The following is a 24166-nucleotide window of genomic DNA, read 5'->3' on the forward strand; positions in this document are numbered from 1 at the left end:
ATCTGAGGAGAAAAATAAACTCTGAATAGTTTCATAGATGTAACAAACAGTAGGATTAAATCCCTGAGGGCTCCAGGAAACAATAGTATCAGACAGAGATTATAAAGTAGTTAAGATTAAAGACACAGTGAAAAAATTTTAAAAATGAGAAAAAAAACAAGCCACCAACAAAGGAAAACGAAAGACAAGGAAGATTTAAAAGACAAGAGAGAACTTCTAGGAATAAAAAAAACAGAGAATGAAATTTAACAAATCCAGAATGGTTAGGTTAAAAAGCAGATTAGACACAACTAAACAGAGAATTAGTAAAGTGGAAGATCACTCTGAGCATGTGGAGATAAAGAGATGGCAGCAAGGTTAACAGGCATGGAGAACAGCTAAGAAGGTCCAAGAAAAGCACAACAGGGATTCCACATGGAGCGAATAGAGAGAAGGGGAGTGAGTCTATGTTCAAAGAGATGATGACTGAAATTTTTCCAAAATTGGGGATATTCCTGAACTCTCTGATTCAGGGAAAAAAAAATAACTCTAAGAAGAGTAAATAAAAGAAATTTACATCTGGATATATAACAGTGAGCTATGCAAGATCACCAAAGACAAACAAAATACCTTAAAAATAGCCAGAAATAAAAGATTACCTAAAAAAGAATGGCAATGAATTTGGCTGCCACTTCTCAACAGTAACCAGAGGACAGTGAAATTAGATCTTCAAAGTGTTGAAGGAAAATTGAAATCTCTACTTAACCAAGCTGTCATACAAGAATTAGGAAGAAATGATGAAAAACAAAGCCTTAGAGAAGTTATCACTAACAGATTCTCACTAAAAGAACTTCTAGGGATGTACTTTATTTATTTTTTTTATTTATTTATTTTTTTTGTGGTATGCGGGCCTCACACTGCTGTGGCCTCTCCCGTCGCGGAGCACAGGCTCCGGACGCGCAGGCTCAGCAGCCATGGCTCACGGGCCCAGCCGCTCCGCGGCACGCGGGATCCTCCCAGACGGGGGCGCGAACCCGGCTCCCCTGCATCGGCAGGCGGACGCGCAACCACTGCGCCACCAGGGAAGCCCTAGGGATGTACTTTAGCAAGAAGATCATTGAACCCAGAAGGAAGGAGAGAACCATAAGCAGAGTGGTGAGCAAATAACTTAGGAAACATGTGGGTAACCCTACACAAGATTGACAGTGTAAACAGTAGTAATATTAATGACTTACTTTAAATGTATAAAAATATGCAGGATCTGAAATACTAGATTAAGCAGTCTGTAAGGTGGGAGGAGAATAATCCAAGGATTCTAAAATCCTTGAAGGACCCCATGAACAAATGGAGGAAATGTAGACTCTGTCAGGTCAAGTGCACAAGTTACAGTTTTAATCATGATATTAAGAGAGCAGAAGTAGAATTTGTAACTTTCAAAACAGTAAAGAAAAAATGAAAAAAAAAAAAAAGAACCCTCTAATCCTACAGGACAGGGGTCAGCAAACTTGTCTGTAAAGGGACAGATAGTAAATGTTTTTGATTTTCTGGACAGATGGGCTTTGTTGCAACTATTCAACAGCATTACAGTGTGAAAGCAGATGGCTGAGAAGACTTAACCAAATAGGCATGGCTGTGTTCCAACAGAACTTTATTTACAAAACAGACCTCAGACTGGACTTGGGCTGTAGGTGGTAGTGCATCAACCCCTGCTCTAGGAGAATGGAAAGGAAATAAAATCTAGGAAGAGAGACAGCATAAACAAAGGTGGCCAAAACAATTCAGATAGATTAGTAACTGCAAGAAAAGTAAATTAATTAAATTTGCTGGATAAAGACAGAGACGGATAGATTAGATAAATTAAAAAACATATGACTTTATGCTTTTGTAAGGCAAATACTTAAACCGCAAGTAAAATAGAAAGGTGGAAAATAAAAGTGGAGAAATGGATATCCCAGGCAAATACAAATGAAAAGAAAAGCTATTAACTACATTAGCACACAAAATAGACTTTAAGGTAATAAAGCATTAAGCATGACAAAGAAGATCATTATAAAATGGCAAAAGGAAGATTTCACCAGAAGATTACCCCAAAAACATAGCCTCATTTGACAGAATTATAAGGAGAGGTTTATAATTCGCTCTTGCAGTATGACAAAGTAAGGGTATGGATTTTTAAAAGACAAATTAAGAAGTTTGATCTAATGATATAATGTTGCACCTGAAAATGAAGAACGCATATTCTTTTCAGACACACATGGAACCACTGTAGTGATCACATACTAAGTCATAAAATAAGATTCAACAAATATTAAAAAACTGGGATCATGCAGGTCATGTTTTCTCTGCTCAATGCAATTGTTAAAAGTTGATCAATTTAACAAAGTGATACATTTGGATATTTTAAAGCACATTTTTATAAGTAAGTCATGATTCAAAGAAGAAATTATAATAGAAATAAGAATGTATTAAGACCTGAGTGATAATGAAAATATCATATATCCAGACTTCTGCAATGCTGTTAAGGTAGTATTTAAAGCAAAATTAACAGCAGTAAATAAACACATTTATGAGAAAAAAGGAAGACTTGAAATTGTTCATATAATAGAAATTAAAAGAACAACACAGAAAAGTTTAAAAAAAGAGAAGAAAGGAAATAATGCATATAGGAGCAGGAAGGGACACATACAAGGCAAAGATGGTTAATTGAAAAGACTAGTAGTTTAGAAAATTTTCTGGCTATATTTCGAGAGGGGGGGGGGGAGAGAGGGAGAGAGAGAGGATGAGAGACAGAGAATGAGAGACAGAGATATTGAGAGAGAAAAGCAAATAAACAACTACAATGATAGGAATAAAAAAGGGCACAGACACACAGATAAAGTTGAGCTTTTTAAGAAATAATAAGATGATACTGTGGATAATCATGAAAATGTATAACAAAATTGTCAATCCCCTAGAAAAATGTAAATTACCAAAACTGACTTAAGAAGTAGAAACCCTGCATGCACCTATTGTAAAATGGAATCGATAGTTAAAAATCTATTCACAAAATTCCTACCAGGCCCAGACAATTTAGATAGGTTTTACCAAATATTCAAGAAACATAATCTCAATCTATACAAACGGTTTGTATAACACTTGCTGCTTCATTTTGTATATGTGTATAAACTTGGTGCCCAAACCAGGCTGAGGGCAACACGAGAAAATCAAATTATTGGCTAAAGGCACTCATGATGGTAGATGCAAAAAGTTCAAACAAAATAGCAACACATGGGGCCTAGCAATGAATATATAGATCAATATATAGATCAAGACGAAGTTGGATTAGTCACTTACCAACCTGAATCTGTAGCCTTTCTTAAAAGAGCCCAGTTTCTGTGGCATAATTCACCACAAAGCCATGTTTAACCACTGCCAGAACAACTGGGTAGCCTCACAGCTAGAGGACTAACAGGGACAAATGCCAGTAATCTGCCCAGAGGAAGCGTTTCCAGGTTGAGGAGTCAAGGTTTTCTCAGCATCAGGAAGGCAGAAGTGGGAGCTCCAAAACCCCCTGGGTTCTGACACACCCACCCAGCTTCCAGTCTGGTCTGCCCTTATCCAGCTCCCACCAGCTTACCTGGCCTGCCAGGGGTCTGCCTGAACACACCTGAGCTCGCCAGCTCCAACTTGACACAAACTTCAGGTCATGTCCGGATCCCCGCTTTTATCTTCATTTAAAAAATAAGCAAAATAATTATTCTATTTTTCTTATTACAGAATTCATGTTCATTATGTTCACTGCAGAAATGTTGGAAAATAAGGAAGAAAATAATAACTCCCTTTCATCCAATCAGAGAGGTAACCCCTAGTAATGGTTGTTATAACTGCCCTCTCCACATGCACACACACTTCATATTATAAAATATAGTCTGTGTTTATTCTTTAGGTATTATAATACGTATAATATTGTGCATTTTGTTTATTCTCTCTATATACATAAATATTTGTGCGTATCTATAAATATATAGAGATATTTGTTAAAATTAGAATTTTTTTGAACATGTATTTTTCAACCTTCTCCTCCTAAATAAGATAATATGAACATTTCTTCAAGGAACCCTGCCCCCCACCCTCATGATCAGTGCTGGGCCAAGATTCTGTTTCATCACACTGCTGTTGTATCCTTGCCCTTGATCCCACCAAGGTGGGTTGCCACTTTGTTATCAGGAAAATTCAAAGTTTTGTAGTCCAGCTGTCAGCCTCCCTCCCCCTGATTCTCATTCCTGGCACTTCCAGATCCCTATCGTTGCCAGATTCCTGTGCAGGGACCTGCACACCTGTAACTCACCCTGTCTTTGGAGGTTGCCCAGTGAAATGTGCTCCAGCAGGACTGGTGTGTGCGGCTTGTCCACAACACCAGGTAGGTCTGCTCAGCTCATGCCCTCCTTTCCTCACCAGTCCTGCTCAAATGTCACTTTGTCACAGCGCACCCCCCTGACCACCTAGTGTAAAATATCTGATGTAAAATGAAGAAACCCAACTTTCTCCAATTCCTGCACTGGAAATCCTTATTAGGGTTATTCCACTCAGATTTTTACACACGCTTATCAAAACTGAGCATAGAATATATGTATAAGTTTCTATATACTTTATGTGTCTATGTATCTATATTCCTTGGTGCCTATTTATTCTATCGTCTATCTATCGATCTATCGACCTATCTATCTATCTATCTATCTATCATCATCTATCTAACATCTATCACCCATCCACCTAAGTTATGTATGTATGTGCATATATATCTATCCTACCCATCCATCTCCCTCACTACTGTTGGATCCCAAGCACTTAGTACAGTGCCTGGCATATGTCTGGCAAATATTTGTTGAGAGAATAAATGTATAAATATTAATTTCCCTCTCTTATTTTCTGTTATCTAAAATGATTAAAGTATACCTGAAACTAATATACTAGTATATGTCAACTATACCTCAATTAAAAATATTAAAGTTCTTAGTGCCAATGTGGTTTTAACACCCAAACAAATGTAGGCACTGAGATCATATGGCATTGCTTGGTTCAAATGAAGCTATCCATGTGACTCCGGATATGCTTGCATTAAAATTTTCCTAGAGTATAATTCAAATGAACAACACAAAACATTATTTTGAATAGAGTTGTGAATTCACTCATATAACACACTAACACGCAAACAAAACGTTTATTTCTTCTTTCACCACTCCTGCACAACAGCACTGGGCTGTAGGGGAGAGCAATACAGCATTCTGCAATAATTCCAACACTTTTCCAGCTTCTCTTTGGATGACTCAGGCAGACGCTGCATCTTTAGAGCATCCTCATCCCTGCCCTGCTTGCCTTGAGCTGGCATCAGGGATTGGGGGCAGGTGTGTGGCTGGTCCTTGTGGATCCCCGGAGCCTTGCTGGCCTCTTCTGCAGAGTGGCCCCTCTGCTTCCTGGACTGGTCCCCGTGATGCATTGCTGGTGTGTGTTTCTAACCACTGTGGTGAGGATCAGTGCCGGTCTGCTTCTTGTGCCGGGTCGTGTTCCTGGTGGTCGCTGCCATTGCCCTTTGCTACGTGACCCACCCTGGCTGCTGCACCTTAGAGACACTCTGCATTGGCCCCTCATACAACTGCCCTGGACTCCTTTGTAAACTTTGCTGCAGGGTCATGCAGCCCCGGCCCACCCCGCAGTGGCAGCTACTGGCTCTGAATGCAGTACGCTCCCATTGGCCTCCACAAGGCATGCAGGGGTTCTGGGTGTCTTTGATGGCACAGTCATCATGCTTGGCTTACAAAGACATGGCCACCTATGATGGCCAGTGTGCAGGCCTTCTTCTTCTGGGGTTCCAAGCAGGAAGGCAGGCAGAAGCTCCTTGCTGCCGGTATTTCCCTCAGCTTCAGACACACTCCTCTTCATGCTGGAGTTCCAGTCCATCTGTTGCCCACCCATTTCCTCTCCTTTTCTCTTCATTCTCCAACCTGCAATTCTCCTCCTGTCAGACGGGGGGAGTTCTCTTTACTCCCGGTGGGGTAGGGTCTCATTTATATAGAACTATCGTGAAACTGGATAGATTGCCTCTTGAGTACCTGAAGTGGGAAATCAATTCAGGAAATGCTTTTTCTGTCTCAACAAAGTCTTGCTTTCTGGCTGAGATACCAAATTCCTATTTTTCAAGTAGAAGATGAATGTTATATCTTTATTAAAAAATTTGCTTTCCTACTATAATAATCCTAATCCCTATCCCTTCTTTTCCAGGTCAGGGAATGCTCTTGACTAAGGAAGAGATGAGATACCTAGACATGCAAGAGAAGAATGCACACAAATACATTTCCAAATATTTCATCCCTCTGACACTTGTAGATGAACCTTTGACTCTTGAAAATACATTTGGTTGCCCCCTGGCGGTCCACAGACCTCAGTGTAGAGAAGAAACTTGTTGATTTTACATATTTATTTTGGCAGCTTACTGAACCCTCATTTTTATAATTTTTCAGTTAGAAAAATGTATCATTTGCAAATCATAATAATTGCTACCTCCTTTCCAATACACCATTTCCTATTTCTTTTTCTTTTCTAACTGCATTGGCTAGCAGTTCTATATTTAATATTTACTAATATTTAATTCTTATTTAATAAAACAGTGGATGTAGCTTTTTTTTTATTACAATGGGACTAGCTCTAGTATTTCATCATTAATCAAGACGTTGGCTGTTGGGTTAAATTAGAAAAGACTTTAGTTTTCTCTGCTCAAGTTGAATGGCAGCATATAGCTCAATGACATCTTGGGCAGATTCTACAACTTCCTGGTCAGTTTTGGTTATTAAACTCCAACCAAGCTCAAGTCCTATTTAAAGCTCCCCCATCCCTCATGCTGTGATCTGAAGGCCCAGAAGTGAGGAGGGGACCTGGCATGACCTTTTACTCTGTGTCCCAAGCCCCCCTCCTCCTTGGAGTGTCCATGGAGCAGCTTGAACTCTATGCTTTCAGGAGTGTGCGGGAAGGGACAGCAAGGTACAGGTGTTGCTTCCCTACACAGAGATCTGATTGCAATCTATCCTTTGGGCTATGGCTGCATCACTGGCTTACATTCGTCATCCATATCCCTTTTGGCTGTGAACAAATGCTGGCTTTTTTCACCTTGCTGAGTATTTTTGAGTTCTTGGGCGCCCTCTGGCCTGCTGTGCTGCATGGTTCTCTGATATGGGAGTGCAGTTCTGGCTCTTAGTAGGATTGCTAGATTTAGCAAATGAAAATACAAAACACCCAGTTAAATTTGAATTTCAGACAAAAAAATTTTTTTTTATTGTAAGTATATCCCATGGAATGTTTGGGACATACAGTAAACACTTACTGTTGTCTACCTAAAATTCAAATTTAACTGGGTGTCCTGTATTTTCTCTGGCAGACCCCATCTCTTTCACCTCTTCTTACCGGCAGGCTTCCCTCTGGGTGAGTCCTGGTAAGGCAGCTCTTGACTTGGGGGTTCACGTTCTTGCTGCACTGCTCCTCTCTACCCCTCTTTCTCACGGCCAGCTCTCTGATATGAACAGATATGAACAGACCAGAGCCTCATATTCTAAGAGTAGTCTAACCAGGGGATAAAATGCAATCTTCCCTGCTTGCAGGTAACCCCAGTCTTGGAGTGTGTTTGTGTGTGTGTGTATGTGTGTGCACACGTAAAATGAGGAATGCATATTACATTTTATCAAAAGACTTTTTGGCATCTATTAAGATGATCATATGGTTTTTATCCTTTTATCAATTGACATGATTTATATTAATAGATTTCTTATATTGCATTCCTGGAATAATCTCTACTTGGTAATAGTGTATTCTTTGTCTGCTCTAGACCACTGGCCTTTATTTCCTAGTTCCTTATACAGGAATTTGGCATGTATGTTTCTAAGAGAAATCTGGAGAAAGAATTATGCTTGCTTCTGAAATGAATTGTAAACATTTCTACTTATTTTAATTTTTTTACTATATTCTGAATGACTATTTAACACAGGAGTTATGTGTGATTTGAAACTTGAAATAATTTTCCAGTAAGACCGTCTTCACGAGGTACTTTTGGAGGTAGGATTTTGACGTGTTTTTTCTTCTCAGTTTCTTTGTTTTTCATTATTCTGCCCAAACCGCTGGAGAGAGGGCACTTTCCTTTCACAGGCTCCATGCCCAGGTGGAGGAGTCCGGGCAACTCCCATTCCTCCCTCGCTCACATTCTCCGGGGGGAGGAGGGCTTTCAGGCTGGGGCGGGGAAATGGACCCCTACCAGTCCACCCCTTTTCTAATCTACTATGGGGCTCCAAGCACTGGTGTTCATTCCCTGTCTCCTCCAGATGAGGGCAGGGAGACAATCCTGGTGACAGCACCCTCAGCTGGGCTACCTGAGGGAAGACGTGGGGAGGGCGTGTGAAGGGGTGTCAAGAAGTCCTTTGGGCTGTGAAGCTAACTGTCCTCGCTGGTGTATCAGTGTTGAGACTGATGTTGTGCTCGACATCTGCCTGTCTTTCCCCTCTATCTTTTAATCGGTTCTGAACCCTAGGAGGAAACAATAGTGTATTTTTTAGGTCCCTAAATCTTACAAATTATCTCTCTTTTATAGAACCAGTGTCAGCAAATTTTAATTTTAGAGAAGTTTCTGTTTGAGATTCTTGTTTCCTAATACGGTATTATAACACTTGTTAACATTTTAAAATTTCCACTATATCTTTTATATCCCTTTGGTAAATCCCAGTGGTGTGTATTCTTTCTCAATAAATAGGATTCTCTTTGGTTTACTTATTTTTTCATCTTTTCAGAGAACCAACTGTTGGATTTATTAATCAAGTTCAGTTTTTTTCTTTACTCATTCATTATTTCCTGTTTTCCATCTTAGTTGTTTCTTTTCATATGTTTTATTTATTTATTTATTTGGCTGTGCTGGTTCTTAGTTGCTGCATGTGGGATCTTCGTTGAGGCATGCGGGATCTTTAGTTGCAGCATGTGGAATCTAGTTCCCTGACCAGGAATTGAACCTGGGCCCCCTGCATTGGGAGCATGGAGTCTTAACCACTGGACCACCTGGGAAGTCCCTTCATATGTTCTGTATGTACTCCTTAAGGATATTTTGATACCCTTTTACTAGCTCCTTGATTTGGAGACTTCCCCAATTCACCTTCATGCTAGTAATTTAACACCTGGTAAGATTTGGGAAATAATTAAATCAGATAATGCACACACAATGCTTATCACTGTACTTGGAAATAAACACTCTATAGATGGTAACCATTAATAAAAATGACAATAAGAACAAACAAAATATATTAAGACTTGGATTGTTTCCTGAGTACAGTTTTGGGCACATGCCATACACTCTGATATGTAGTATTGTAATTATAATTACTTTTTAAAATAGTCTGGGGGGCTTCCCTGGTGGGGCAGTGGTTAAGAATCCGCCTGCCAATGCAGGGGACACTGGTTCAAGCCCTGGTCTGGGAAGATCCCACATGCCGTGGAGCAGCTAAGCCCGTGCACCACAACTACTGAGCCTGTGCTCTAGAGTCCGTGAGCCACAACTACTGAGCCTGTGCTCTAGAGCCTGCGAGCCACAACTACTGAAGCCCGTGCTCCTATAGCCCATGCTCCATAACAAAGAGTAGCCCCCACTTGCCACAACCAGAGAAAAGCCTGCGCACAGCAACAAAGACCCAATGCAGGCAAAAAATAAATAAATAAATTTATAAAAAAATACTCTGCATTTGTGATGGCTATTTCTTCTTTAGTCAAATATTTAATTATTTTATTTATTAATCAACCATGTGTTGTATGTATGTATATATTATTTTCAAGTGGTTTAATTTTGTAAATTTCTATTTATTTGTGATTCTATATTACAAACTTTTATTTATTTGTAATTCTATAAGTCACTGTTTAATAATATAACCTGTGTCATCTCCTTTTCCTTCCAATTTCTTTTATTGTGGTAAAATACACATAACATAAAATTTACTGTCTTAACTGTATTTAAGTGTACAGTTCAGCGGTATTAAATACATTCATAATGTTGTGCAACCATCGCCACCATTCATTTCCAGAACACTCTTCATCTTATACAATTGAAACTCTATTCTCACTAAACAATAATTCCCCATTCCCCTCTTCCCTCCAGCCCCTGGCAACCATGATTCTGCTTCTGTCTCTATGGTTCTGTCTACTCTAAATACCTTATGTAAGTGCAATCGTACAGTATTTGTCTTTTTGTGACTGGCTTATTTCACTTAGCACAATGTCCTCAAGGTTCATTCATGCTGTAACATGTGTCAGTTTCCTTTCTTTTTAAGGCTGAATAATAGTCCATTGTATGTATAGACCACATTTGGTTTATTCTTCCATTGATGGACACTTGGGTTGCTTCCACGTTTTAGCTATTGTGAATAATGCTGCTCTGAACATGGATGTACAAATATCTCTTTGGAATCCTGCTTTCAATTCTTTTGGATATATACTCAAAAGTGTAATTGCTGGATCATAAGGTAATTCTGTTTTTAATTTTTTGAGGAAGCACCATACTGTTTTCCACAGTGGCTGCATCGTTTTACATGCCTACCAATAGTGCACAAGGGTTCCAATTTCTCTACATCCTTATCAACACTTGTTATTTTCTGTTTTTTGTGGTAATAGCCATCCTAATGGGTGTGAAGTGATATGTCATTGTAGTTTTGATTTGCATTTCCCTAATGATTATTGATGCCGAACTTTTCATGTGCTTACTGGCCATTTGTATATCTTCTTTAAAAAAATGTCTGTTCAAGTCCTTTGCCATTGTTGAATCAGGTTTTTGGTTTTTTTGTTGAGTTTAGCAGTTCTATAAATTTTCTGGATATCAATCCCTTATCAGATATATGATCTGCAAATATTTTCTCCCACTCTGTGGGCTACATTTTTACTCTCTTGATAGTGTTTTTTGATGTGTAAAATTTAAAAATTTTCATGAAGTCCAATTTGTCTATTTTTTTCCTTTTGTTGCCTTTGGCTTTGGTATCATAGGCAAGAAATCATTGCCAAATTCAGTGTCATGAAGGTTTCCCCCTGTTTTCTTCTATGAGTTTTATAGTTTTAGTCTTACATTTAGGTCTTTGAGTCAATTTTTTACATGGTGTTAGGTAAGGGTCCAACTTCATTCTTTTGCATGTGGATATTCAGTTTTCTCAACACCATTTGTTGAAAATACTGTCTTTCCTCATTGACTGGTCTTAGCATTCTTGTCAAAAATTATTTGATTGCATACGTGAGAGTTAATTTCTGGATTCTCCATTCTATTCCATTTGTCTTTATTCTGTCTTTGTGCTAGTACCACATTGTTTTGATTACTGCAGTCTTATAGTAAGTTTGAAATCACAAGTGTGAGTCCTCCAGCTGTGTTCTTCTTTTTCAAGATTGTTTTGGCTATCTGGGATCCCTTGAGATTTCATATAAATTTTTGGATGGGTTTTTCTATATCTGCAAAAAAGTGTCATTGGGATTTTGATGGGGATTGCATTGAATCTCTAGATTGCTTTGGGTAGTGTTGATATCTTAACAATATTGTCTTCCAATCCATGAACATGGGCTGTGTTTTCATTTATTTATATCTTCTTTAATATCTTTCAGCAATGTTTTGCAGTTTTCATTGTATATATAAAGTCCTTTGTCATCCCGGTTTAGTTAATTCTTAAGTATTTTATTCTTTTGGATGCTATTGTAAATGGAATTATTTTCCTAATTTCTTTTTCAGATTGTTCATTCTTAGTGCATAGAAATGCAGTTGATTTGTTTGTTGACTTTGTACCTGCTACTTTGCTGAATTCATTTATTAGTTCTAACAATTTATTTGGTGTATAATCTTCAGAGTTTTCTACATTTAAGATTATATCATCTGTGAAAAGAGAAAATTTTACTTCTTCCTTTTTAATTTGGATGTCTTTTATTTCTTTTTCTTGCCTAATTGCTCTTGTTAGAACTTCCAGTACTATGTTGAATAGAAGTGGTGAAAGTGGGTATCCTGGCCTGGTTACTGATCTTAGAGGAAAAGCTTTCAGTCTTTTACCATTGAGTATGTTGTTCATTGTGGGTTTCGTATATTGCCTTTATCCTGTTGAGGTAGAATTTCCTTTTATTCCTAGTTTGTTGAGTGTTTTTATCATAAAAGGGTGTTGAAATTTGTCAAATGCTTTTTCTGTGTCAAGTTGAAATGATCATGTGTTTTTTTCCCCTTCATCCTGTTAATATGGAGTATTATATTGATCACTTTGATCCATGCAACCATCCTTGCCTTTCAGGAATAAATCCCACTTGGTCATGGCATATAGTTCTTTTAATATGCTGCTGATTTCAATTTGCTGGTATTTTATTGAGGATTTGACATTCAATGTTCATAATGGATATTAGTATGTATCCTTTTCTTGTTCTCTTTTCTTGTAGTGGTTTTGTCTGAATTTTGTATCAGGGTAATGGGCTTCCTATATCCCTTTTAAATCCATCAAGGTATTATTCATTGTTGGATATATGATATATTTTTGTGAATGTTTCATGAGTTTGCAAAAAATAATACGTATTTCAGGTTTAAAAGATGCAAATCTTAATACATCTATTAAAGCAGCCTTTGTATCATTTATATCCTCAATACCCTTATTGAAGATTTGATTGACTTGTAAGATCCTTATTAATGTCTTCCACTACAATCATGTTTTGTCAATTTCTCCTTGTGTTATGAAAAGCTTACACTTTAAATATTTTAATGTTATGTTATTTGGCACTGAGATAGCATAGTTATCTTTATTTTGCATTGTAACATTCATAAGTTATAATCATATATGATATGTTTGGTTCTTCCTCTGACATCTGATTATATTTTTATGACTGTACTTATAATTCATCTATATACCTAGAAATTATATGGTAATTCTATTTCATAATCTCATTTAAAAAATAACTCATTTTTCTCCTTCTAGCAATATATCCAAGTTCCTGTTACCCCTCTTCTTTATCAGTATGTTATACTATTTGATCTTTGCTTATGTAGTGGTGAAAAATGATATCTCAGTATATGCTTAATTTATATTTCCCTTATGAGTGAAATCGAGTGAATTTTTTTCATGTATGTATGTGTTAGGTAGAATTCTAATGAAGTCTCCCTAAAATTCTTATTCTCATCATAAAGATAACCTAATTAAACAGTAAGTTAGGTACTGTGTGGAAAGACTTTGCAGATATAATTAAAGTTACTGATCAACAGAAGAAAACTTTTTTTTTGGAAAACTATTTTATAAAGGAAAACATGTTTATTGTAGAAATAAGAAAGTACAATTAATTGAAAAGAAGGAAATATAATTCACCCATAGTCCCTCAAACCACTATTAACTCTATGTTATTTTTTTCTTGAAGTTTTCCATGTATTTATGATATACATTTTTATATGTAAGAATAAAATTTCACTGTAACATGGTTTTGTATTCTTTGTTTTTCATTAAATGTGTAAAGAATTATGTTCTTTAGCTCCTAAATTAATTCCCAGTGAAAACAACTCCCAATCAACATTAAGATTTTGGGTTAAGTCTTTTTCTACAACATGATTTTTAATGCAGCTTACTATTCTACCTTATATACGGACTCTCCTTTTTTGGTCATCTTGATTTTGGTTAATGCCTTTTTTTTGGTTACTGAATTTCACCTTAAGCACATGCTTTCCCACACTGCTTGTTCTTTAGAGCATCTCTCCTTTCTCTGAACCATAGCACAGGGATGACCACAGGGATGGCCAGGGACCATCTGGGCTCACTTACTCCTTCCGGGATCTAACTTGGGGTTGAGAGCTTTTCTGGTCTGAAAAGCAGGGGGGCGATCACCTCCTTAGGAGGCTCCCACTGGATTTCAGAACCTTCACATCTGTTTCCGCTCCTCTACATAAGTTCAGACATTCTGCTGACAGAAGTCAATGGAGCTGGGAGGCCAGACAGGCACTGGGTGTCAGCCCTGAGTGCTGGGGAGAGGGGAGGGGATGGTTCACTCAGCATCCCACAGCAGCCATTTTGTTCAAGGTGAGGGCAACAGAAGGAGGCTCAGGTGGACAAGGGCTCACAAGATTAAACATGAAACACCTTCCCCAAAACATTTCTCAAAGACACACTTCAACTAACTAGGAGAAAGATCAAGAAGTGGTAGACCTAACACAAAAAAGGCTAGCAGCAAGCAATACCACGAGTTACACATTTAGAGTTTCGGTAATACAATTGTAGTACACATAGAAAAGTGAGTTAGGAATCAAAAAATTCCAGGTTTGTGTGATAAACATAGCTCTAGAATAATAACTAAAGCTGTGGGCAGAAGGAATAACAAATATGCCGAGTTCCGTGTTGTGCGTACAGAAGAGAGTCACAGGCCTATTTTTGATGTTAAAGAAGTAAATGTGTTAATAGATATTCAATTTAACAGATTTTAAAATAGGGTGCATATTCTTCAAAATAACTACAGGTGACAAAAATAATACAATACTAATCCATACGGTGAGAAAACAAAGGGAAGAACTAGAAAGCACAAAAGAGGAGACATAATACAAAGTGTCGAAAATTATTAGTCATCTTTTTTTTTTTTTTTTTTTTTTTTTTTTTTTTTTGCGGTACGCCGGCCTCTCACTGTTGGGGCCTCTCCCGTTGCGGAGCACAGGCTCCGGACGCGCAGGCTCAGCGGCCATGGCTCACGGGCCCAGCCGCTCTGCGGCGTGTGGGATCTTCCTGGACCGGGGCACGAACCCATGTCGCCTGCATTGGCAGACGGACTCTCAACTACTGCACCACCAGGGAAGCCCTATTAGTCATCTTGATTACAAGAAATGTAAACAACTTAAAATTCTCTTTAAAATGTGTTGAGTTAAATGATAAAATGCAACTATTTATGTATATACTTATAATAGGCACACCTGGTCGTGATGTTTTATCCTTTTTAAGCATTGCTGCCTTTGGCTTGTTGCTATTTTTTATACGTTTCTTCTATTATGTTCATAAATGCAGATTCTGTAAACTCCAGTATTCATTTCTCATATTGTCCTTGTCTGAGTTTTAATATCAAAGTTATATTGGCCTTATAAGATAAAAAATAGATGAAATTGACTGATAGAAAAATGTTATTTTTCAGAGATTAATAAAGAAGAAACTCTTCCTAACTAAAATTATTTACATAAGTTGTTCATAGTTGTTATGCTGTATGCATAATTTAATTATGTTCCTTTTCTCTTTTTTGGCTGCACAGTGTGGCTTGCAGGACCTTAGTTCCCCCCCCCCAGAGATCAAACCCAGGCCCCCCGTGCAGTGGAAGCATGGAGACTTAACCACTGGACCATCAGGGAATTCCCTATGTTCCTTTATATAGTCCTCTTATTTCTGTTTTCTCTCTATCTCATCTAGCTGGACATTTTTGTTTATTTTATAACTCTGCTTTTATTTGTCCTTTCTATGGTATATTTATCTTCTCTTTACATTTGTATATAACCTTTATCTTGTATATTGTCTTCTCTTTACTTTCTCTGAATTTATTCTATTAAAAAAATCTAACCTCAGTTGGACACCTAGTTCATTAATTTTCAATCTGTCATTTCTACAAATTTCTGACAGAGAACAACTTTAGCTGCATCCCAACTAATTGCATTTTCATTATTGTTTAATTCTAAATATATAAGCTTCCAAAATGATTTGTGATTTCACATGAGTTTAAAAAATTTTTTCTCAATGTATGGGTTGCAAAGAAATTCCTGTTTCTCACTCAGTTTCACTGTATTCTACTAATATGGTCTGCATAATGATAGTTCTTGAAATTTGCTGAAGCTTGCTTGTGGCCTACAATGTGATCATAGAAAGTTTTTTGTAAAAGATTAATGTACACTTATTTTATTTTAATTTTTAAAAAGATTTATTTATTATTTATTTTTGGCTGCATCAGGTCTTAGTTGCGGCACGTGGGATCTTTGTTGCGGCATGTGGGTTTTCTCTTCTCTAGGTGTGGCGTGCAGGTTCCAGAGCACATGGGCTCTGTAGTTTGTGGCGCGTGGGCTCTAGTTGAGGGGCGAGAGCTCAGTAGTTGTGTCACGCGGGCTTAGTTGCCCCGTGGCATGTGGGATCTCAGTTCCCTGACCAGGGATCGAACCCACATCCCCTGCATTGCAAGGCGGATTCTCTACCACAAGACCATCAGGGTAGTCCCGTACACTTATTTTAGAATAAGTATATCCTCCTAACTGCTGTAGATTGACTTCTACGTAAGTCCATTAAATTAAGCTTGTTAAATATGTTCTCATCTATGTTTTGATTAACATTTTTTTGTGCTTGGCCTATTATTGAGATGATAGTATTACCTCCACAATAATTGTGGATTTGTCAAAATTTGTTTCAGATTTTGAAATCATTTTTTCAGGTTTATACAAGTTTACAATTGTTATCTTTGTGGTGACTCAGACATGTTGTCATTCTGTTGTGATAATCTCTGTCTGTGACGATGGTTTTGGTCTCAGTCAACTTTGTGTGATGTGACCACGGCTCTCTTGGCTTCTTTGGGATTGTATTTGCCTGGGGTGTCCCCTTCCAGGCTCCCTCTGCTCCCTGCGCACCCATGCTCAGCCTGCGTGGGAACTCTGCCCTGGTGTTCTGTGCTTTGAACGTTGTCCCCTCTCTCTCCACCTGGTTAATCACCACGCAGACTTCCTTCAGCTCAAGCCACTCCCCCCCGGACGTCAGTCTGGTTAGGAAGGCTTCTTTAGTCAGGCGCTAGAGATGGCAGAGCTGGGAGAGGGGCCGTGGATGGAGACACGTAAGTGGATTAAAAAATACTGGAGTGAAAGGACAGAACTTTTAGTTTCAGCTGGGGTACATTAAGTCCATGCCATGGCGTGCATAGTTGCTGAGACAGGCACAGGGGAGCCCGTGTCTGAGTTACCGGCATCGTGGAGGTGTGATTGGATGAGGCTGGCAGGGCTGATTCTAGATGACTCTGGGGTCTCAGGGTGGGCAGGGAAGGCTCTTGCTGGTTGGGGAGCAGGTGAAGGTCAAGCAAGGAAGCACTGAAAGCCATGAGCGCGGGGACACGGGAGGCGGGCCCCTGGGCATCTGGTCTGGGCTTTGGAGGTCAGGCTGCTGGAAAGCTGCACAGGGATCCTCTGGTGACGCGGATGGGGCCTGGGGCCAGGTCTTGGTGATTGCGGCATGATGACTCGAGCCTTTGGCATCTGTGAAAGGCTGGCTAGCGACCAAAGAGGAGCTGAGAAGAGGAATTTAATAATTTAATCCCAACGAGATGGGATGGTCACATCCTGCCCACTGTGCTTGCAGAGACTTGCAGGCTGGCAGGGAGAGGGGACAAATGGATGGCTCCAGGTGTGCCCTGAGGGAGGTGTTGGTGTGGGGAGGCTGGAGGTGGGCTCACTATGGCTGGGGCATCCCAGGTGACTGGGGAGCAGATTTGGCTTTTGCTGACCAGTCCTGAATTGGCAGTGGAAGCAAAAATGAGGGCAAAAAAATGGGTAATCGTTGGCCAATCCTGGCCGTTCTGGCCCAGCTGCTGCTCTGGCTTCCTGGGCTGGTCACTGCAGGGCTTGTGGGTAGGTGTTCTAGTGTCACAGATGATCTGGACATGGTCCATTTGTGTATTCAGGCTGTCAATAAACTTTTTATTTTTATTTATTTATTTATTTATTTTTTGCGGTACGCGGGCCTCTCACTGTTGTGGCCTTTCCCGTCGCGGAGCACAGGCTCCGGACGCGCAGGCTCAGCGGCCACGGCTCACGGGCCCAGCCACTCCGCGGCATGTGGGATCCTCCCGGACCGGGGCATGAACCCGCGTCCCCTGCATCGGCAGGCGGACTCTCAACCACTGCGCCACCAGGGAAGCCCACTTTTTATTTTTTGGCGTGTAAAATTTGGCTCATTGTGAGAGTTTCCTGTTGTTTCGATCTTTCTGTAATTTAGATACAGAGTTCTCTGTAGGAAGGAGAGACATTTACACGTACCTTCACTGGACTCCCTCGTCTCATCCGCCCTAAGACGCTGGGAGATGAGGTGGGGCGAAGGTTCTCAACCCCGTATGTAGAGGAGGGAATGGAGATGCAGAAAGGAGTGAATTACCCTATATGACAGAGGCTAGATGCCCATGATGGTCTGCAGCTCTTTCATCCCCTGGGCTTTCCCTCGTGCTCTTCCCAGGGCACCCAGGGGAACAAAGCCTTGCACTGACACCACCAGATCTCTAAGGAACAGCCAGGTTCAGGGTGGCATATATTTCAGGAAGGTAAATTTTCTTAAGAAAGTTTTGACGGGATCTTCCCTAACATGCAGTCTGCACCAGCTGGCTGGTATTGTGCTGTGCGGTTACATGAACGTCTCAAAATCCACGCTGCAGAAGTCCAGGGGCAAAGTTTTCTAGAGATCACTGGAAATATTCTTAATGTGGAAAAAGAGTGCTTAGGATTATTTCACAAAGTGGTCATGAGAGAGAAAGAAATTCCTGGCCCTAGACCTTTATAGTTATTGATGTGTTTGTACATGCTTCTTAACTTTGTAGAACATCTAGAAAAAATACTCATGGCTCACTCATTCCTGACCCTTCACCTTGAATGTCCTGAATGTTGGCATCTCTACAACTCTTCATGACAGTGTACCTTGAAAAACTTTCTCAAATGTGACACTGATTATGACACACAGTGACAGCAAGCTCAGGTAAGATGTTAAAAGGTCAGTAAGTTGTTAAAGTGCTTAATTAATGCTTGTAAAATTCCAAATTACATCCACTGATACTACAAAGATTCACTGAACTTTCCATTCAAATACATTGGCATCATATAAAATGGGCTGGGAAACTCGGACATGTAGGCCAAATCTGGCCCTCTGCCTGCTTTTCTAAATAAAGTTTTATTAGCACACAGCCATGCCCATTTGTTCACACATTGTCTGCTTTCATTCTAGAAGGGCAGAGTTGAGTAGATGCAGCAGAGACCAGGTGGTCCTCAAGCCCAAATTATTTCCTGTCTGGTGCTTGACAGAGAAAGTTTCTCACGTTTGCTCTATGTTCAGTGGGAAACGATAGTTATCTTTAGCTCAGAGCCATGCAGATTGGGATAAAGTTTTAAACTACACAGTAAACAAGGGTGGCAAGAATGAAAATGCTCTGTATACAGCAAAAGAAACCCAAACAAAGAACTCTGGTTTGCTCCAGAGTTTTTATTCCATTGTTTATCATCGAGTTATGTTTTTCCACAAACAGATGAGGATGGTTAAAAAAATAAAGTTTTTGAGGAGGTGATTTTCCATAAACACTCTGCCTTTGTAAAACAATAGAAGACATATTGGAGCATTTTAAAACCTCATTTTGTGATCTGATTCCCATGTGGCTTGAAGACCATGTTTATGTGATCTCCGGACATGGGAACTGGGCTTGAAATCCGAGGGCCTGGAGTCACAACCCGCTAACTGAACCAGCCCCTGTAGCTATAGATAAGATGAATCTCCCACGTGGCTTCTGTCTCCTCATCTGTAAAATGACCCTTCTGAGAAGTGGAGCTCTGCTGTCACTTCCAGCTCTGAAGCCCGGACGCTGTGATTCCGAGCTAATGGAAAGCTTGGCGCTGCTCTGACTCCATCTCATGAGAATGTGATGGCGTGACCTGAACATCATAAGGAAGCTCTAAATATGAAATTCCCCTGTTGCACATGCCTCGTGCATATTCTGTCTGAACTTATGTTGTGCATAAGTGCTGAAGAAGTAGGTAATCAGTTTCCATTCAGTTGTCCAGCTCAGTGAGCAGACATGGCCAACACTGGGCTTAGCAGCTAAAGCTTTTCTGGAAACAGATCCCCTGGGGCCAGAGGGAGTTCTGATCATGGGGGATGGGGGATACCAACTGGAAGGCCCACTGGGACTTCACCAACGGTTCTACACGTGGGCTCTCAGACCAGTGACACACAATATACCAGAATCTGTTTTGTATTTAGGAAAAAATTTACAGTGAATACATGACTTATTTAAAACACACTCATTGCAGATGATTTCAATTGTGTAGTTTTTAAATGTCTGCAAATCCTAACACCTTTCTGGCCTCTGGCACGGTGCAGCTCTGGGTGATGTGTCCGTTATTGTCCCCTCACAAGTGTGTGACCCTTTGCTAATTTCACAGTCTATGGACCCCCGGCATCTGGGATCTAGGGGCGTGGGGTTGAGGTGACTCAGCCCAGTGTGTGTCCAACAGGGCACTACCATTCTGTTCCTTGCAAGTAAGCAGAATGCAAGGCACACAACGCCTCGCTGGTAACCGGCTGTGTTGGGATAAACACTCTGAGGCTGTTGTGGCCAGAGTGGTAGCGTCGTTGAGGACACTCAGTAAGGATTTCAAGTGTTTAGCCCCATGTCTGGATCTTAGGAACAGCTCAGTAAATGATGGATGTCCTTATGGCAGTGGAAAAGCTGCCTGAAAGCTGTGAAAGAAGAGAGATATAGCCAATTGTATCTAGATATTTATATTTATTTTGATTATGATCTATCCTTTGTGCTCAAGAAGTTGCGAAAATGTGGGATGTTATATTGGGATTGTAGAGATCACTCCAGATCACTGGAGTATGGTACTGAGACTCAGAGAATTTAAGTGGCTCATGAGTGGCCGCACAAGTAACTAATGGCAGGATGGCCTTTAATTTTTTTCTTATTTTTAATTGAAGAGCCATAGAACGAGCAAAGCATCCTAATCTATGTCCCTGAAGGTGAGCTATTTGGTGATTTAACTACAGTCCCGATTCCGTGGTCTACCCGGAGGCCTCTGAACAGGTGCAGCCACGAGAACTAGGAGATGCAGCAGAGTTGGAATATTCCAGCAAACTTGGGCAGAGCATGCCCACCGATTCTGGGAGACAGCTTTGTTTGGATACCCTCTGGAACTGGCAGTAGCAGAATGCAGAATTGTGGAATTTCCTGAACTTTGTTCTGTTGAATGAATGGTCTCCTGGGATCCACCACCACCACTCACACCCAAAGGATCCTGGGGGTCGAATAAGTCTGAAAACACCTTTCCCTCCTGGAGCTTTACCATGCTTATTAGCACAATAAAGGCTCTGATAAGTCCTGCAGAGAAAAGAATGGTGTTTAATTTTGGGTTAAACAAGATTTCTCAAACTTAGCAGAGCCAGAGTATTTTTAATTTTTTTCCCCTTAGTACCGCTATGAGCATCTGCTTTTCTGAAGACTTCAGTTTGGGAAACACTATTGGAAAGGAATCCACACTCAACTCCTGTGTCATAAAAATAGTCGTTTCTTCCAGGGAATCCAGTGTCTCTTTGTCAGGTGACATTAGGTCCCGTCAGGTGACAGGTTGAAGGTACTTGGCATTTCACAAGTTAAAAATTTGTTCACTGTTTTTCTTCAGATAACATATTCCTTACTTTTTAATGCTCCTTATTTATTTTTGAAGAAATAAAAGATACCCTTGCTATTTCACAGGGAAGCAGGCGATATTGATTTTATTGCTTAATGAAATAAACTCATCCTTTAATCTATCCAAAACTGGCGCCCAGATCATAATAATTCTGTCGTTTGGAAATTTCGTGGAGGGGTCTCCAGAGGAAGGGCTTGTGGAAGGCGTTTGTTAGGCAGAGATTTTTTTTTTTTTTTCACACACACTGTATTTTATTTTTACAAGAAATAAATAAACTGACACCAAGCATTGTAAATGGATGACCACAACAAAAGCAACAATGATTGCAATTACCAAACACGAAACACACTCATACTATGTCATAATATTGACATTCAGTCCAGTAATCCTCCACTGTAACAGCTACTTTACTTTGCAGTGAAAATTGATTTGTATACTTTTTGCCTCTGAGTCCTTGTGGGATTTTTTTCTTAAATTCAAACAGAAAGTCATAAAAATTATAATCATCCTCATCAGTTCACTCAGTTCCATGTAATTAATTTTTTTACTCTTGATCTTTTGTTAGCACTTTTATGAATTCATCAGTTTTCCATTAGAGTTCTGAAAATGCTTATTCATTCAGTTCAGCAGTACAGTCAGTTACCAGAAACCTGTGCTTGTCAGAGTTTTTTCCATGAATTCCTTGAAGTATAGTCAGTTACCAGAAACCTGTACTTGTCAGAGTCTTTTCCATGAATTCCTTGAAGATGAAACCCTTTTATAGGAACATTTTTGCAAAAGCATCAGAGTACACCCAGAACGGTCTGTAAATGACAAAAGACTTAAAAATGACCACAGTTAAAGATTTGATTAAAGTTCATAATAATGCAGTTGACAAGGAAATTTAGTTATTTCTGAGATATACATTTTAAAGTAATAACTAGAATTATGACTTATAACATTATACCAGAACATATAAGATTTTTAGAAATTTCATGTAATGTCTGAAACATTTATATTAACATATTTCCATACAAATAACCCAAAGAAAGTTTAGTATTAGTTGTTTTTTGTTTGCTTGTTTGTTTGTTTTTATACTGCTGGTTCTTATTAGTCATCAATTTTATACCCATCAGTGTATACATGTCAATCCCAATCGCCCAATTCATCACATCACCATCCCCACCCCACCGCGGTTTCCCCCCCTTGGTGTCCATACGTTTGTTCTCTACATCTGTGTCTCAACTTCTGCCCTGCAAACCAGTTCATCTGTACCATTTTTCTAGGTTCCACATATATGTGTTAATATACGATATTTGTTTTTCTCTTTCTGACTTACTTCACTCTGTATGACAGTCTCTACATCCATCCACGTCTCTGCAAATGACTCAATTTCATGCCTTTCTATGGCTGAGTAATATTCCACTGTATATATGTACCACCACTTCTTTATCCATTTGTCTGTCGATGGGCATTTAGGTTGCTTCCATGACCTGGCTATTGTAAATAGTGCTGCAATGAACATAGGGGTGTATGTGTCTTTTTGAATTATGGTTTTCTCTGGGTATATGCCCAGTAGTGGGATTGCTGGGTCATATGGTAATTCTATTTTTAGTTTTTTAAGGAACCTCCATACTGTTCTCCATAGTGGCTGTATCAATTTACATTCCCACCAACAGTGCAAGAGTATTCCCTTTTCTCCACATCCTCTCCAGCATTTGTTGTTTGTAGATTTTCTGATGATGCCCATTCTAACTGGTGTGAGGTGATACCTCATTGTAGTTTTAATCTGCATTTCCCTAATGACTAATGATGTTGAACATCTTTACATGTGTTTATTTGCCATCTATGTATATCTTATGTGGTAAAGTATCTGCTTAAATTGTTTAGCCAATTTTAAAAATTGAGCCACTTTCTTATTATTGAGTTTTGAGAGGGCAGTCTTTATATATTCTGTGTATAAGTCCTTTATAAGTTGTGTGGTTTGTGAATCTTTTCTCCCAGTCTGTGGCGTGTCTTTTCATTCTCTTAACAGTGTACTTTAAAGAGCAGAAGCTCTCTCCTGCTGTCATGACCACGGCCACACTCCTACAGTCCAGCCTCCCTCTGCCTCTTTCTCTCTCATAAGAACACTGAGATTACATGGAGGGACCACCCGGATACTCCGGGGCCATTTTCCATCTCAAGATCCTTAACTTAATTCCACGTGTAAAGTATCTTTTCCCATGTAATAGAATGTCATGGGTCACAAGGATTAGACTCAGGGTACCTTTGGGGTAGTACTCTAACAAAGTATGGTAAGAACTTCAGAATGTTCTGTTTTCATATAAAGAAATCTTTGAAAACTGTCCTGTTCCTCTCCTGTGTACCTGACCGTGGTAAAGTGTTGTCCCCACAATTGTACCTCCTCACGCTCCCCAGTCTTGTGGGACGGTCCCATTGCTTCTCACAATACATATTTTAAGATTTTTTGTTCTAGTTCTGTAAAAAATGCCATTGGTAATTTGATAGGAATTGCATTGAATCTGTAGATTGCTTTGGGTAGCATAGTCATTTTCACAATATTGATTCTTCCAATCCAAGAACATGGTAGATCTCTTATATCTCTCCATCCATTTTTGATTTCTTTTATCAGTGACTTATAGTTTTCTGAGTACAGGTCTTTTACTTCCTTAGGTAAGTTTATTCCTAGGTATTTTGTTTTTTTTTGTTGCAATGGTGAATGGGACTGTGTCGTAAATTTCTCTTTCTGATCTTTCATTGTTAGCGTATAGGAATGCACGAGAT

General features: G+C 39.5%; 1 long non-coding RNA gene across 10 annotated transcripts in view; it reads left to right on the forward strand.

Annotated features, from left to right (window-relative positions):
* Nucleotides 1-24166, forward strand: part of LOC114484772 (uncharacterized) — a 151986-nt gene that overhangs the window by 119216 nt on the left and 8604 nt on the right. For 8 of the 10 annotated variants that reach the window (XR_003678048.2, XR_003678053.2, XR_003678049.2 and 5 more), the window contains 2 exons: nt 18544-18698; nt 20691-21469. The exons of 1 other annotated variant lie outside the window; for it this stretch is intronic. This is a non-coding gene — a long non-coding RNA (uncharacterized lncRNA). Of the gene's footprint in view, nt 1-6237; nt 6522-18543; nt 18699-20690; nt 21470-24166 lie in introns of those variants that run through there. One more of the 10 variants, XR_008619427.1, reaches the window with a different exon arrangement.

The sequence above is a fragment of the Physeter macrocephalus genome, chromosome 2, assembly GCF_002837175.3.
Source record: "Physeter macrocephalus isolate SW-GA chromosome 2, ASM283717v5, whole genome shotgun sequence".
NCBI classification, from domain to species: Eukaryota; Metazoa; Chordata; class Mammalia; order Artiodactyla; family Physeteridae; genus Physeter; species Physeter macrocephalus.